Raw genomic sequence first — 15,876 nt, 5'->3', positions numbered from 1 at the left:
GAGTGGCAAGTATTTGTCCAAAGTATCTTGGGCAGAGAAATCTTGCCAAGGTGGGATAGGATGTCAACCGATTTGCAGCAGGAGTTGACAAGATCTAGTGAAGAACTGCATTAGTGACAACAATAGTGGCTCAAAGCAAGTGAAGGAGGAGGAGAATGGAGCCCTCACATCAAAAGGTCCCAGTCATAGAAAAGGGGAGGAATGGAAGAAGAAGGACCTGTCAAAGGTCAAGTGCTTCAGATGTGGTGAGCTTGGTCACTATAGCACCCAGCGTCCTCTGAGGATGAAGGACAAGGAGGAGAAGCAGGACCAACAGGTAGCATCAGCAAAGATCGATAAATTGTCGCCCAGGTCGGAGGAAGACTTCACCATGTTTGTTGATATACCCCCAGGAGTTAAGTGGGGTGACTTGGTGTTGTAGCCCAGAGTGCTACAAATGGGCAGGATCCTTGAGGAGGTCCACCTCTTGAATCAATACCTTGGTACAAGGGCCCACAGTATTCAGACGAGGATGGATCAATGGCAGTAGATGCAATCAAATACCAGAGTTACAAATGCAGAGACTAGTAGCAGTCAGATGCTAGGTAGCACAGTGCAGTGTTGACAGTAGTGCAGAGTCAGCAACAACACAGATGCCTCAATGATAGCGCATATACTAGCAACAATCAGAGACTCGGGTGATAGATGCATCATACTGATCACAGTTGATTCAGTATTTAGGATGCTTCTTAGTTGTAGTTGTTGTTGTTGCAGCGACAACAAATGAGAGGGAGTTGCAGTGCAGATGCAGTGTTGGAAGCAGTATGGCAGGGTCAACAGTAGCACATATCAGAGTTGTGTAGTGGTTGGTGGGCAACAACAGCCAGACATCAACGACGTGACAGGAGATGATGTAGAGACAGGGTGTTGCTACAGGAGGCAACAACTCTAGAACACATTCCTCGCTAAGAGTGAGTGCTCGTTTTTGTAGCATCAAATGTGTTTTAGCCTTGAAATTTTTTGGAGAGGCTAGATCTCCAAAACCCAGAAATCGTTTATGGAAATTTCACCTAGAAATGAGTTAATTAGATTATTATTGAGTTTTTAAATATTTCATGAGTCTAAACTTAGGGAATATGACTAATTAATCATAATTAATTAAGTTATGATGTGAATGTTCTAGAAACTCACATGGATCAACTTCAAGTTAATCCTAGCCATCGATTAAGATCTAATCTTAGCCATTGAAATCTCAACAGAGGATTATAAAAAGTCGTCGATGGGGCTTGGAGAAATCACTTCAGCAGTTCGCTTTCATGAGCAAATCGATTTCTTGAGTAATAACATCCAGTTTCCGAAGAGAGAGCCAGAGAAATCGAAGCAATGAGATAGGGGCAGGGACAGTGAAGCCGGAGGAAGGATTCCATTTCCCGTGAGTGCATTTGTAGAGAGGCAAGTGAGCCACATTGAGGCTAACGACGCGTAGAGAAGCAAAATAGCCTCTAGAGGAAATTTCGATTTTGCTGGGGAGAAGTAGAATTTCAGTGCTAGAAGCTAGGCAGAGGTTCCAAAGGCCAGGAGAGACGTTTGTTAATATAGGTTGTCATTGATGTCAGTGGCCGGGATGGCAAATATTCTTGAAGATGCCAAAGGATGATTACAACTCTTGTTTAAGATGTCAAGACACAAATGAAGTGTCAATCATGTATCTTGATGATCATAATGGAAGACTACCATATCACTGATCTTGATGATAACACTACATGATGACATGTCCTACCTCTGATAATTTGATGATGACATGACAAATCTCCAATGGTGTGAAGCTTGATGTCCTTATGATGAAGACTACATAATGATGCTGCATTTGATTGATGAAATATCTCTGCACTAGTGACCCTATGTTGAAGAAGGCAAGGACATGATGATGGTGATCCTATGTTGAAGAAGGCTAGGACATGATTATGAAGACAATCAACGAAAAAATAAAACCATGAAGAAGCCCTACACTCAAAGGCATTCTACTTTGCGTCCATTTTGCACTCATAAATAATCAGTAACATTAAAAAATAATTTTTGCTACCTTAGAGGCAAAATTCCTTAATAACACCTACACCATCTTGAAGAGCATAATTTTTTCTTTCCAACGAGCTATTACTCAGCCCGAAACTCCAAGCGGTTTGAAAGCTATTAATTTTACAAGTTAATGATGTAATTCTGGTCAGTAAGCTGACCTGAGCTTCTCTCCCATGTCGGTCTGCCCTTAAGAGACATGTCTATTCGGTTTGTGAGCAAATTGGTGTATAAATATGACGTTGAACACTTCATTCTTATCAATTTTTCAGTGATCATTTCAGAGAAAAGATACATAACAGCAAGGAGGCTGGGAGGACTTAGTAGTCTACTGTTTGGGCAAATTTAAGGAGGCCGAGGAGGAATATTGTTGTGATAAGCTAGTTGTGTAAAGGAATAGTGGACATAAAATTACTTCAAACCTGTTCTCATTTACCTTACAGCTCGGATTTGTTTAGGACTGTGGACAGCTCAGATCATGGTCTCTAGACTCCTGTAGAAGCTCGGAAGGATGAACAGTGTCCTATTGCAGCTCTTACACCACAGAATTTCAGTCTTTTGGAATTCAGATTTTTGGCACCAAGTTACAGACTTATCATCCGTATAGCACACTTGGAGAGGATCTTGAAGGGCCTTGAAGTAAAGTTTTGGAGCAGCATAAAAGGCATTCAGAAGCAGATTTGAAGAATTTTGCAACAAACTTTGAAGAGCAGTTGGTGGACAGTCACATTGCTTTGAACAGTCATCACTCACCTTGAATTTGTTGATTCAGATTTGTTGGATTGGTAAGCTTATAACACATTCTTTGGACCTGTTTGGAGGATAGAGGCATAGCAGCTAATGGGCATCATTTATAAACCTCTGAAGTAAAGACCTCAGTCTATAAGCTAATATAGACCAAGCATCTTTGTCTATTGAGGGCAGCCTTGAAAATCACTATTGGAGTCAATCCTGGAAAACATCTTGAAGTACTTGTTGTCGCGCAGATTGACACGACAACGCTCAGACCGGGGGCTGTCACTCTGATCCCCGATCCCTCCGTTTAAGCCTGTCTCCCGCGGCTAAGGGGGGTAGACCCTGTGAGATGATGTGACCAACTGTCGACCAGTTGGTTGGGAGACACGAGATACGATATAAAAGCACTTGAAAGATTTAATTAATTGAGCAGACCAGTGCCTTAAGAGATCGTTATTAAGATGATTACTTGTTAAATGATATATAAAAGATGGACCATGAACAGCGATCATCTATCTTCAGCTAAAACACCATGCTCCTAGAATGACAAAAAAAACGATATCCAGCAGCTAAAAATTCGAAAAGATGAATGCTTTAAATCACCACGAGAATCATAAACCATCATCCAGATATCAATGTCGCATCTCGGCTTGAAAACTTTAGATCTCAGCAATAAAGATATAATGTGAAAGTAACTGAAATCTGGCAAAAGTAATTTCCCACAAAAATTTTATTTTTTTCAAAATTTTTTAAATCTCTTTCAATTTTTTTTATTATTATTTTTTTAATATTATAAAATTAAAATTAAAAAATCTAAAAAAATTAAAATTCTAAAACTAAATTAATTTAAAACTAAACTATAAAAATAAATTAAAATCTAACATAAAGACTAATCAAAATTTAATCTAAGAACTAAATATTAAAAAAAAAGTATTTTACATCTAAACAAAACTATGCAGATTTTAAACTAAAGCTAAAACATTAAAATACAAATCTAAAAATAAAAATCTAAAATCATTAAATCTAAAAAAATAAAAATAAAAAAACTAAGTTAATCAAACTAAAGCCTGAGTCTAAAAAGGCAAAGTCACATTTTTTTATTTTATTTTTTTTTATATGAAACTATTTAAAGAAAAAGACTAAAATCTAAATACGTTACTAAAATAAAACTAAATGAAATCTAATTGAAAAAATAAAATCTACGTTAGCCTTTTAAAAAATTAATTAAAACAAAACTAAGTAAAACAAAATAAAATCTAATTATAAAGCTAAATCTAAATTGAAATATAAACAAACTATATGAAATATACATCTACGTAACCAAGATCTGACTATCGTTAGAAACCCTACGCAGCCGTACATCATCAAAACCTACAGCAAACAAGAAAATCATCGAATGCTGGATGCTGATCAAGACAGATAAACGTGTATATAGCCATGATTCCGTCGCGTGAGCAGGTGGGGATCTCTGAATCGATTTCTTGAAGAAACGGAAAGATCGAAAGAAAAGATGGGATCGGAAATATACCAGCTCAGGCGGCTACGAAAAATCGACAATGGATTTATGATGAAGACCTCAGATCGATGCCTGAGGATTTCGATAGGTTCATGAATCGTTTGAGCCGCAGTCTTTAAAACGCGATGAAACCCTCCACGCACAGCCTTTAGCAATTCAGCGTTTGAAAATTTTCGATTTGGATTGAAATCGACGGTTTTGATTGACGGGATGAAACCGTGAGAGCAGAGGAGCTGTATCAGATCGAACGCCAAACTCCCTGGACCGAGAACGCTTTGACAAAATCTCATGCGGGTATTTGAAAATGGCGGTGAGGAGTACGAGTTGGCTGAGTTCATATAACTCTAAAAACAATTTTGATGCTGCCAGATCCACGTCATGAAGTAGTTACGCAGATGGCCATTTAAATGTCGAATTGGGTTTCCTGGAAACCACTGCGCTGGAATTCATCGTTTGCTTCAGCGATATATATGTATATATTTCCTTTTGTCTGACAGGTAGCCGCAGAAATGGATATGTTTTCCCCTTAACACACTTGGCAGCTTCGAGTATTGGCGGATGGGAGCTCCACTATCTAGCGCTGGTCCCTTTTACTCGGTGACAAAACAATTCCTGCTATTGCCAGCTCCCAAAAACCTTTATTCTCAGGGCAGCAGTATAATAACCCTGAAAGCCAGACAACAAATTCTCGGCAGATATATGCAAATTTTCAGAGTAAAGCCCTTCAAAAAATTACCCTAATCGCATCTTCAGAAGAAACCCTAATGAAGACTGCCAAAAAATAAACTTGAAACCCTAGAACAGCTAACTAATGTACAGATTTTGGCCCCTACACAGCCAGATTTAACAATAATTGCAGTAATGCTTTCAGAATATCAGAAAATTTGAACTTCACTGTGAATCATAAAGAAAATCTCTCCATGTAAAACAGAAAATAAACCCTTAATGATTAACCCAGGGAACAATCAGCTGGGCTCTGCACAGAAAGTGCTTGCGGGAGTTGGCTGGTTCAGCCGAGAACTTCCCCGAACGCCCACAAAATTTCCCTCAAAAATGCTTTCCTGCACATCTCAAGCAACCATCAGCAAAGAGAGAGAGAAAGCTGCTAGGTCTCAGGAAATAATGGAGATACCTGCCATTATTTCAGAAACCCTAGCAGCCCTCAAACCCTAGCAGGTGAACAAGATACCTGTGCTCACACTACTCCAAAAAAAACAAGCTATGATTAATGGCTGAAAACTGAAATATGCAGAAAATTAAAGATCTCACAGCAATCCCAGAGAGTAACACCAGCCAGTTTGAACCCCAAAGTCTTCTTTATTAATCAGAAATCAGATTACAAGAGAGCTTTCAGTACAGACTCACAGATCAGATGATCTGAAAATGACTCCTAGCACCCTATATAAAGGAAATGCTCCAACGGCTAGTTCAAGTGATCCATGTAGAAATGATCTCGACCGTTGATGAGGATCAAGACATCTCTTGATCTCATCCGTCGATTTATTAACATTAAAATATTATTATTTTATTAGTTAGGGTTTTTGCTTGATTTTTTAATTTTTTTTATTATTTTTTATTATTTTATTATTTTTATTCATTTTTTAATTCATTTTAAAATGGATCACTGAACTAAACCTTCGGAAACATCACCTAGGACCTAGGACTTAGGACTCATGAGGGGATTTAAAACATTTCTCGACCCTCAGGACACATTACATCATGACTTTTACAAAATTACATCTTAAGGGACAAACCCATTTAATACAGACCCTCATAAAACACCCAGCTCTGCGACACAACGATAATCTAGCAGATCGACACACTAGGATTCTCCTAAAATTCTAATGACAAAATCAATCCCGGCTTTGGGGTCAGGTTTGAAGGAAAACTCTGCCGATCCGTGGATCGGTGAGACAAAAAATCTTCCGGGACGTAGATTATCATCAGAAAGTTAGGTCCACCTAGGCAAACTACATACATGACTCATGTCTGCTAAGATTATTTACAGTTAATACATGCAGACTGGGTTTACAATCAAAAAGATCAAACTGCTGATGATGGCAGGATGGCACGGACATGCTGATCAGGTGCTGCTTCTTTCTGTCAAGAAAAACGGGGTGCACTGCAGGGGTAGTTGACCAGTAGAGGTCAACATCTGGCTCTACTTGGGGACACGTTGCTGCTTGCAGGAATGTGAGAATCCAGAATCTGCATCCATACAACACAAAAATAAGTAGCGTCCATCCAAAAATCAGCATATACGTTAAGCACAATAAAGATAAAAGCTCTTCATTTATTAACTATCTAAAACAGAAACGAAAATGCGGAAAAAACAAGGAGTAGGGTCAGAAATACGATACAAAGGATGCCCTACGGCATCAGATGTTTTCAATATAGTGCATACTGAGCATTTGCCTGCTTTCAGGCAAATCTGTCGGCTGCTTGTCGGATGTGCCATGTCCAATTTTGCATATGGTAGGACTCCTTCCTATCCGAAAATCAAGCTGCTCACGGCCGTCTGATGCATCAAATCTTCGTCTAATCTTCTTCCTCTTGCACTTCTTCTTTCTGGCAGGATGAATTACTGATGATCTGGAACTTTCTGTTTCGAAACTATCAGATGAAGTGTGTAAGATATGCATGCTAAGTCCTTTTGTGTCTTGCATCTGATTTTTATCGTTTTTAGGCTTATCTGGATCACCTTCAATTATCCACCTAATGACCTCCTCATAGTAAGATGGAACTTGTTGCGGCAAATGAGAAGGCTCATGGTTTTTATCATCTGACCATTGTTGAATCTTTTGAACTTGTATTCTAATGGCATCCATCTGACTAGAGCATTCATCCCTTATAGCACTGATTTGCATGGCATGGTTTTCTTGCATGTGATTTATTACTTTATCATTCTTTTCCTCTATGTCCATCAAGCAATGTTGCATGAAATTTATTTCTTCTTTATGATTTGCTTGCATGTTAGCCAACTGATTGTTATGATTGAATGTCATAGAGTCAATCTCCCTATCATGATCAGCTTTCATGGTCACCATATTTTCCTCTAAGACTGACATCTTGCTTTGCATGCTTCTAATTTCTGTTTCATATTTAATTTTCATGGCCTCAATTTCCTTAGCATGCTGATTTTGGGTGACCTCCAACTCCCTATTACGTTTTTCCAGGTGGGTGCCTAAAGTTTTAACATCATTGATAAGACTAGTTTGATTGCTTTCCATGTTTTTTACCAGCATCATTAGATCTTGTATAATTTGCTTTTGTTCTTCCCTTTCACTATTATTTGTCCCTGATTTTTCACTATCATGAACTGCAATATTTCCGGTGGATGACATATTCTGATATGATGAATCGTCTTGGGATCTTTCAGCTGGACCTCTTATCAAATTATTTTTATTCTGTTGCACAATTTTAGGGGCAGAAGACAAGCTGTTTGGATAACAATATCTATCTTCAAAAGCACTTACAATGTCATTTAAAGAAGTAAAAGAATCCTTAGGAAAATTGTTAAACCAATTCAAAGCATCATCTTTTAAAGAAAGGACAAATAGACGCATTTTGATATCACCATGACTAAACTGAGGGGATCTGCAATATATGAGCATGATGCGAATAAACAAGTCTAGATGCCTATTAGCAGCGATTGGATCACCATCTGAAAAAATAGGTAATTCAGGAATGGCCTCCTCCGGAAGATCATGGAGACGGTGAGTAAAACGACATGGTTTAAATGAATAATCCATGATGAACAATAAGGGATCAGATGGATGATAGAACTAGCTCTTTGCTCAAGAAAATCAAAAGATGAAAGAAGTGGAGTCGCCACTTGAACAATAAAACTGATTCTAAGATCCAAGAAGTAATCAACAAACAGATATGCGGGAGGCTTCTTGTCTGGGAATAATAAGAAAATGGAGTCGCCACCCAAACAGGAAACAAACCCAAGAGGCACTGCTGATATGTGATGAAAAGATGCCAAAATATTTGAATCTGCCAGCTCAAATGAGAGATGAGAAGATAAGAAGATGAATGTCGATGAAACCCCAGGAACAGAAAAACTTTGTCCCCGGCAACGGCGCCAAAAAATGTTGTCGCGCAGATTGACACGACAAAGCTCAGACCGGGGGCTGTCACTCTGATCCCCGATCCCTCCGTTTAAGCCTGTCTCCCGCGGCTAAGGGGGGTAGACCCTGTGAGATGATGTGACCAACTGTCGACCAGTTGGTTGGGAGACACGAGATACAATATAAAAGCACTTGAAAGATTTAATTAATTGAGCAGACCAGTGCCTTAAGAGATCGTTATTAAGATGATTACTTGTTAAATGATATATAAAAGATGGACCATGAACAACGATCATCTATCTTCAGCTAAAACACCATGCTCCTAGAATGACAAAAAAAACGATATCCAGCAGCTAAAAATTCGAAAAGATGAATGCTTTAAATCACCACGAGAATCATAAACCATCATCCAGATATCAATGTCGCATCTCGGCTTGAAAACTTTAGATCTCAGCAATAAAGATATAATGTGAAAGTAACTGAAATCTGGCAAAAGTAATTTCCCACAAAATTTTTTTTTTTTTCAAAATTTTTTAAATCTCTTTCAATTTTTTTTATTATTATTTTTTTAATATTATAAAATGAAAATTAAAAAATCTAAAAAAATTAAAATTCTAAAACTAAATTAATTTAAAACTAAACTATAAAAATAAATTAAAATCTAACATAAAGACTAATCAAAATTTAATCTAAGAACTAAATATTAAAAAAAAAGTATTTTACATCTAAACAAAACTATGCAGATTTTAAACTAAAGCTAAAACATTAAAATACAAATCTAAAAATAAAAATCTAAAATCATTAAATCTAAAAAAATAAAAATAAAAAAACTAAGTTAATCAAAATAAAGCCTGAGTCTAAAAAGGCAAAGTCACATTTTTTATTTTTATTTTTTTTTATATGAAACTATTTAAAGAAAAAGACTAAAATCTAAATACGTTACTAAAATAAAACTAAATGAAATCTAATTGAAAAAATAAAATCTACGTTAGCCTTTTAAAAAATTAATTAAAACAAAACTAAGTAAAACAAAATAAAATCTAATTATAAAGCTAAATCTAAATTGAAATATAAACAAACTATATGAAATATACATCTACGTAACCAAGATCTGACTATCGTTAGAAACCCTACGCAGTCGTACATCATCAAAACCTACAGCAAACAAGAAAATCATCGAATGCTGGACGCTGATCAAGACAGATAAACGTGTATATAGCCATGATTCCGTCGCGTGAGCAGGTGGGGATCTCTGAATCGATTTCTTGAAGAAACGGAAAGATCGAAAGAAAAGATGGGATCGGAAATATACCAGCTCAGGCGGCTACGAAAAATCGACAATGGATTTATGATGAAGACCTCAGATCGATGCCTGAGGATTTCGATAGGTTCATGAATCGTTTGAGCCGCAGTCTTTAAAACGCGATGAAACCCTCCACGCACAGCCTTTAGCAATTCAGCGTTTGAAAATTTTCGATTTGGATTGAAATCGACGGTTTTGATTGACGGGATGAAACCGTGAGAGCAGAGGAGTTGTATCAGATCGAACGCCAAACTCCCTGGACCGAGAACGCTTTGACAAAATCTCATGCGGGTATTTGAAAATGGCGGTGAGGAGTACGAGTTGGCTGAGTTCATATAACTCTAAAAACAATTTTGATGCTGCCAGATCCACGTCATGAAGTAGTTACGCAGATGGCCATTTAAATGTCGAATTGGGTTTCCTGGAAACCACTGCGCTGGAATTCATCGTTTGCTTCAGCGATATATATGTATATATTTCCTTTTGTCTGACAGGTAGCCGCAGAAATGGATATGTTTTCCCCTTAACACACTTGGCAGCTTCGAGTATTGGCGGATGGGAGCTCCACTATCTAGCGCTGGTCCCTTTTACTCGGTGACAAAACAATTCCTGCTATTGCCAGCTCCCAAAAACCTTTATTCTCAGGGCAGCAGTATAATAACCCTGAAAGCCAGACAACAAATTCTCGGCAGATATATGCAAATTTTCAGAGTAAAGCCCTTCAAAAAATTACCCTAATCGCATCTTCAGAAGAAACCCTAATGAAGACTGCCAAAAAATAAACTTGAAACCCTAGAACAGCTAACTAATGTACAGATTTTGGCCCCTACACAGCCAGATTTAACAATAATTGCAGTAATGCTTTCAGAATATCAGAAAATTTGAACTTCACTGTGAATCATAAAGAAAATCTCTCCATGTAAAACAGAAAATAAACCCTTAATGATTAACCCAGGGAACAATCAGCTGGGCTCTGCACAGAAAGTGCTTGCGGGAGTTGGCTGGTTCAGCCGAGAACTTCCCCGAACGCCCACAAAATTTCCCTCAAAAATGCTTTCCTGCACATCTCAAGCAACCATCAGCAAAGAGAGAGAGAAAGCTGCTAGGTCTCAGGAAATAATGGAGATACCTGCCATTATTTCAGAAACCCTAGCAGCCCTCAAACCCTAGCAGGTGAACAAGATACCTGTGCTCACACTACTCCAAAAAAAACAAGCTATGATTAATGGCTGAAAACTGAAATATGCAGAAAATTAAAGATCTCACAGCAATCCCAGAGAGTAACACCAGCCAGTTTGAACCCCAAAGTCTTCTTTATTAATCAGAAATCAGATTACAAGAGAGCTTTCAGTACAGACTCACAGATCAGATGATCTGAAAATGACTCCTAGCACCCTATATAAAGGAAATGCTCCAACGGCTAGTTCAAGTGATCCATGTAGAAATGATCTCGACCGTTGATGAGGATCAAGACATCTCTTGATCTCATCCGTCGATTTATTAACATTAAAATATTATTATTTTATTAGTTAGGGTTTTTGCTTGATTTTTTAATTTTTTTTATTATTTTTTATTATTTTATTATTTTTATTCATTTTTTAATTCATTTTAAAATGGATCACTGAACTAAACCTTCGGAAACATCACCTAGGACCTAGGACTTAGGACTCATGAGGGGATTTAAAACATTTCTCGACCCTCAGGACACATTACATCATGACTTTTACAAAATTACATCTTAAGGGACAAACCCATTTAATACAGACCCTCATAAAACACCCAGCTCTGCGACACAACGATAATCTAGCAGATCGACACACTAGGATTCTCCTAAAATTCTAATGACAAAATCAATCCCGGCTTTGGGGTCAGGTTTGAAGGAAAACTCTGCCGATCCGTGGATCGGTGAGACAAAAAACCTTCCGGGACGTAGATTATCATCAGAAAGTTAGGTCCACCTAGGCAAACTACATACATGACTCATGTCTGCTAAGATTATTTACAGTTAATACATGCAGACTGGGTTTACAATCAAAAAGATCAAACTGCTGATGATGGCAGGATGGCACGGACATGCTGATCAGGTGCTGCTTCTTTCTGTCAAGAAAAACGGGGTGCACTGCAGGGGTAGTTGACCAGTAGAGGTCAACAGTACTATTGAAGGGTGTCTTGTGAAGACATCTTTGGATCCTATCTCTTGGCTCCTCTTGAGCATCATTCTTGAAGTCTCCTTGTAGCACCATTAAATGCATTTTGGAGCAATATTGTAGACACCTTTGAGCAGCTTGAAGATCCTTGAAGTAGAAGTAACTTGAAGAAAGTTGTTAAAGTTATCTTGGAGCTGTTTGGAAGACCTGGTGCAGAACTTGAGCAATTTATTGAAGACACCTTTGAGGCATTACTGAAGACATCTGAAGACACTTGTAGAAGCTGATCTTGAGACACCCTTGGAGACCATGATGCATTGAATCCATCATGAGGTGACTTTGGAGATCTTTGCTTGGGTAATATGAAGAACAGTGGTGACACCTTCTGAGAAGACAAGGTTGTTATTAATGAAGTGATTTGGGGGAAGCATTGTTGAAGATAGATAGGGCTCGTTGAAGAAGACTTGGGGAGCCGTGAAGTACAACCAAACATACCTTGACAAAGTGAAGCTATAGGGTTGGAGCCCTTGGGGTTGGTACCTCAGAATTGACAAGGTTGGTGCCTTGGAAAGTCCAAGTTGGTGCTTGGAAAATATAAGATTGGTGTCTTTGGAGTTGGTGCTCCTAAACTCAAGGTTGGTGCCTTGGAAAGTCCAAGTTGGTGCTTGGCAAATAGATAGGGTTGGAGCCCTAGAGGATCGGAGTCCTCAAGAAACCAGGTCGGAGCCTGTACGAGATATAATGTTGGAGCCCTTGAGGTTGGTGCCTCAGAATTGACAAGGTTGGAGCCTTGGAAGTCCAAGTTGGTGCTTGGCAACAGGTTGGAGCCTGGAAGATTGAAGATCAGTGTCTTCATCTAGGGTTGGAGCCCTATATAAATTGTACTTGATTCATTATAAAGATTATATTAATAAAAGAATTTATTCTTATTTTTCATTTTGTGTTCTAAATATAAGTGATCTAACTAGTAAAAATAACAATTGAAAAGAAATATTGATTCACCCCCCCTCTCAGTATTTCCAACAACATTTTCCCAGACAACAGTTGATCAAAAGGCTTGAGAAGAAGTTGTTCTGAGCTGAGTGCAGGAGCAACTGCGCTAGGGTGATGCAGTGACTGCGCAGAGCCTGTTTGGACGGTTCAATTTGAGCTGAGGTCAAAGCCCGGATTTGCCTGTGGAGTGAAAAAATTCCTCACTAGATTTTCTTGCCAGTTTTTCTCTGTAGGATTGTCAGTTTCAGCAGCCAGTTGTACTCAAATTATTTCACTATTGCATAATAATAAAACCCTTGGCTATTGCACCATCTTTCCCGAGTTGGGCTTTTCAGGGGACATGTGTCCAAAAATAACTGTCATTTTATTTGTGTGTGCTAGTATTTCTTCCAGCATTTATTTCTTCCGCAATTTTATTTGTGTAGATTGCAGTGTGATTGATTCAGTGTTTGTTGTAGCAAACAATAAATAAATTGTTAGAAGGTAATTTATTAATTTAATAATTAGAAGAATTATTTCCAGTTGCTACAATAGGATTCGGGTTTCCGAATTTTCACATCCCTATATCTGGAAAATCTTTCCTCCGGATCATTGTCTTTACCCCTCACTCACTGCTTCGATGTCACTAGCTCTTTCTTCGACAACTGATTGTTGCTACTCTGAAAATCGACCTACTCATGAAATTGAACCTCTCAAGTGTCTTCTCCAAGCCCCACGACTTCTTATAATCCTCTGTTGAGACTTCAACGACCAAGATTAGATCTTAATCGATGGCTAGGATTAACTTGAAGCCGATCCGTGTGAGTTTCTAGAACACTCACACCTTAACTTAATAAACTTTGATTAATTAGTCATATTCCCTAAGTTTAGACTTAGGAAATATTTAAAAACTGACTAATAATCTAATTAAGTCATTTCTAGGCGAATTTCCAGAAACGATTTATGGGTTTGGAGATCTCATGTATCCTAGCCTGTCCACAAAATTTCAAGGCTAGAACACATCCGATGCTACAAAAACTAACACAAGTGACCCCATCTAAGGCACTAGTCTTTTTTTGGATTGTTTGCCGTTATCTTTGGGACTCTTCCCTTGACCATTTAGGAGATTGTTTGGTTTAAACAATGAGAACTTGGGTTGAGGTGACAATGGGCCCCTACCCTATGTGTGCCCATCTAGCAGGTACCAAAACTTTTGCAACCTTGCTAATTGGACCAGTAACACTTCCCAATGCCAACAAACTAGACTTAAAACAACTTTCCAAGTTGACCATATACTCCTGCAGATAAGTGATCTAGAAACCTAAAATAAATGGGGAAAAAGATAATATCACAAAAATTGAAGGTCCCTCAAACTCTTCTTGTATGTTGAGTAGACATCACTAGATGTCGAAATAAGACATGGAACCCTCAAGGCACCACATTGCCCACTTGGCCATATGAATATTGCCCTATTGATTTTTGGTCGCATCGGATGTGCTCTAAGCCTCAAATTTTGCAGAGAGGCTTGGACATATGTATTCCACAGTACCCAAAAATTGTTTTGGGAAATTCCACCTGGAGACAGTTTTATTAAAATAATTAATTATTTTTACTAGTTGCCTAAGTCTAAACTTTGGAAATTAAAATAATTAGAGGATATTAATCTAACTGTTGGTGAAACTTCTAGAAGAAGACGGAGATCGAGTCCAAATGATTTGAGCCATTGATTAGAATCTAATCTAGGTCGTTGGTTCTCAACTAGAGGATTATAGGAAGGACTTCGATGAGCATTTGGAAGACATTTTATTGATATTTTGGTAGCGATGTGCTCTAGCCTTGAATTTTGGAGGAGAGGCTAAGGCACATGAGATCTCCAAGACTCAGAAATCGTTTTGAGAAATTCCATCCGGATGAACAGTTACTAAAATAATTAATATTTTTAATGGGTTCCTAAGTCTAAACTTAGGAAAATAAAAATAGTAATGGGTATTAATAAAGATAAGGATGAGAAGCTTCTAAGAGATGAGGATCAAGTCTGTTTTAATTTTAGCCATTGATTAGGGACTTAATCTCGACCGTTGATTCATCAATAGGAAAAGTATAAGAGAAGACTTGAGGGTCATTTGGAGATACACCGACAGATGCTCAGTATCTCATGGGAATTCGATTCTCAAGGAAGAGGAGATCGATTTCAGAGGGTGTTGCAGGGTGGAGGAAGAGGAGTGCTTCAACAGCTGGCAGTGATCAAGGAGGAGGTGACGTAGGGGCAGTGGAAGGCAATGCAGAAAGAGAGATGCAGTCCAAAGGAGAGACGCAGAGCCTATGTAGGCTGATGCAGAGCCACTCAGAGCCACGCTGGGTCAATCAGAGTGACGTAGGGGTGACGCAGAAGTGGGAGTAGGGTCTCCAAAGTGTTAGATGGTCTCAGAGGGAAAGTCTCAGGTGTTTTCTTTCAGTTTCTCTATAAAATCATTCCTTGTAAAAGCAATTGCTACTGAAGATTAATAAAGCCCTCATCTGCTGCATCGGTTTTCCCGCATTGGGTTTTTTCGGGGACAATTGTCCAAAAATAACTGTGTCGATGTGATTGATTCTTGTGCATGTATATTTTCTCTGGGTAATTGTGTGATAATTGCAGTAGAATTTATTTTAATATTTGTTGAAGGAATTTCGTGAATAACTTATTAAGAATAATAAGTAGGTGAAATAAATCAGTTGCGGCAGTGATAGAATTTTAGTTTAGAAATTCCCACATGGTATCAGAGCAGAGATCCGAAAACAGGAAAGGAAATTCGATTATGGGTCAAGAGCATGGTGCAGAGGCATCCACTCAAGGGGACTCACGCAAATTTCCAGAAGGATGCACAAGGGACGAATACTCGATGTTAGCTTCCAAATTGAAAGAAGAAGCTGCTTGCCTTGCAAGCTCTGCCTCCTCGGAGGTTTGGTACATAGACAGTGGAGCTTCCTAGCATATGACAAGAATCCGAGAATGTTTTTCAGATTATCAGGAAGAAAGGATGAATTTTCAGATCACCATGGGGAATAAGGCAAAGTGTACTCCAGTAGGAAGAGGTA

General features: G+C 38.4%; 1 protein-coding gene across 3 annotated transcripts in view; it reads left to right on the top strand.

Annotated features, from left to right (window-relative positions):
- LOC149236477 (uncharacterized) overlaps positions 1-15,876 on the top strand; it is a 390,522-nt gene that overhangs the window by 275,299 nt on the left and 99,347 nt on the right. The window lies entirely within an intron of this gene.

The sequence above is a fragment of the Pinus tabuliformis genome, chromosome 8 (assembly GCF_031772625.1).
Source record: "Pinus tabuliformis cultivar Carrire ecotype Pingquan chromosome 8, CPIR1, whole genome shotgun sequence".
In the NCBI taxonomy this organism is placed as follows: Eukaryota; Viridiplantae; Streptophyta; class Pinopsida; order Pinales; family Pinaceae; genus Pinus; species Pinus tabuliformis.
Note: the sequence above shows the minus strand (reverse complement) of the source record. Positions and strands in the feature narration are given on the sequence as shown.